The following is a 2,500-nucleotide window of genomic DNA, read 5'->3' as shown; positions in this document are numbered from 1 at the left end:
CTCTCCTTCCCTCTCCCTTTCTCTCTCTCTATCTCTCTCTCTCTTCCTCTCTCTCTCTCTCTCTCTCTCTCTCTCTCTCTCTCTCTCTCTCTCTCTCTCTCTCTCTCTCTCTCTCTCTCTCTCTCTCTTTCGCATATCTAAGGGCAATGGACCAACAAAAGTTTATTTCTTGTTGTCTCCGAAAGAAATGGAAAATGGTACCTTGAGCAAACTCCATACATCTTTCTCCCTCACCAACAATAAAAAAATAAATAAAATAAAAATGGGACACCAACATCTCCCCGGCTCCTCTCCCCCAACAGAGACCATCCGCACCATCTAAACACTGGGGAATTTCGACCTTACAAGCGCAGCGAGATGTTCGGCGGCAACGACTTTTACCCGCGAGAGCTCCTTCTGGATGACCTTTACCCTCATGACATCATTAACAACTTTCTTGCCTTCATCGACTTCATGGCTTGATCTACTTGCGTGCCTGGACAAGCGGCGCCCAATTTCTCCTCCTCCTTTTAAGTTCATGGTCAGTGGATACCCTCCCGAGTGTGGGTGTTCTCTGTACGTGGGTGGGTGGGTGTCGGGATGTGAATGTGGGTAGGTGTGGGTGTGGGTGGTTGGGTAGGTGTAGGGATGTGAATGTGTGTGTGTGGGGGGGGGGGTGCGCGCTTGTGTGTTAATCTGTGTATTTACGTGTCCCTGTTTGTAGGTATTCGTATATGTCTAATCAACCTTTGTGTTGTTGTTTTTCTCTTACCATTAAAACGTCGTGTTAAATGTACCAAGTACGTAAATTCAGCAAAAGTACTAAGACAGTAGTACCCACAAACGTTTAGGTATGTGGGTATGTGATGTGGATATGTGTAGAAGAACATGCATAGACGTTTGGGTGTGTGGATATATAGGCATGTGTTTATGTATTGCAAGAACATGCATAAACGTTTAAGTATATGGGTACGTACACATGTGGATATGTTTACATGTATCTACGCATTTATTCCTGCGTAACGTTTGACCCGAAACAGATCGTCTTCTAAATATACAGTTATAAATCACTCATACATTTTCCTCTTAGAGACGATAGAGGCGAGAGTCACAGAGACGTATAATGGGCCGAACGCTCTTACTGTTCGTAAATCTAGAACTTTTCAGGTAATTATGCTGTCGACACTTTTTAAAACGATCGTGTTAAGTGTTATCAATGTGGAACTTCAGAGAACGGGAAAAGTTGCCGAAAGATGTGGAAGACAAGTTGGAAATCAGGTAAAGAGGGTTTTATGGGCTTTATGTATGTTAATAAATTCTCTCTCTCTCTCTCTCCTCTCTCTCTCTCTCTCTCTCTCTCTCTCTCTCTCTCTCTCTCTCTCTCTCTCTCTCTCTCTCTCTCTCTCTCTCTCTCGTTATTTTCCTTCTTATTCTTATTTTTTACTTTTTTTCTTATTTTCATTCTAATTCTTAATCTCAGTCTCATTCTTATCACCATCATTATTACTAATATTCCTCTCTCTCTATTTCCTTTCCGGTTTTCTTTCCACGGCTTTTTCTCCTTGTTCTTTTACATCGTCATATCACTATTATCATTTTTCAGTCCTCTTCTGACTCTTATTCTCATCCTCCTTTACCCAAGAAACGTTTTTTTTTTACACACTCAGCAAAAATAAACAAACAAATCAAAAAAAATAAAACAAAACAAAAAATAAAACGAAAAAAATTTATTAAACTGTACATGTCACGTGTTGTTGTTGTTTTTTTCTTATGTATGTATTTTTTATGTAAATGAAGCAGGAGATTCGGCAACGGATATAAATCGTTATTTGGCTCTCGACTCCACCCAAAAATATCACTCAACCGACTCTGTATTTGATAGGGGAAACGGGGGGAAAAAAAGGCTAAAAAAGACGAAAAAAGGGGAAAAAAGTAACATGGATGAGCAGGTATTCCCCTTCGCCTCTAAATAGCTCGACCAAACACTAAATTCGATGGAAAAAGTGGGAGGAAAATGGGGAAAAATTATATGGGTGGGTGGGTGGGGGGAGGGGGTGAAGACTTCTTATCCCCCCCCCCATCGCCGACCCCGCCCGTCATGAAGGAAAATCGTCTTTGAAGAGAAAGGAAGTGAAATTTTAATGATGACGATGACGATGACGATGATGGTGATGATGATGATGATGATGATGATGATGATGATGATGATGATGATGATGATGATGATGATGATGATGATGATGATGATGATGATGATGATGATGATGATAATAATAATAATAATAATAATAATAATAATAATAATAATAACAATAATAATTATTATTATTACCGTCATGACGGAAGAGAAAAACGCTCTTGAAGAAAAATGAAGCTAATGCTTGTTTTTAAAAAGATCGTCAGCTGTAAGATATGAAAAGAAAGAACATTAATGAACCCAAAAGAAGGAGGGGAAGTTTTGAAGAAATAATTACCACAATTATCCTTATTCTTTTTTTTTTTCTTCTTTTTTTCTCTGTCT

This window comes from Penaeus monodon, chromosome 11, assembly GCF_015228065.2.
Source record: "Penaeus monodon isolate SGIC_2016 chromosome 11, NSTDA_Pmon_1, whole genome shotgun sequence".
Lineage (NCBI taxonomy): Eukaryota > Metazoa > Arthropoda > Malacostraca > Decapoda > Penaeidae > Penaeus > Penaeus monodon.
The sequence above is the reverse complement of the archived record's forward strand: the minus strand, read 5'-3'. Positions refer to the sequence as shown.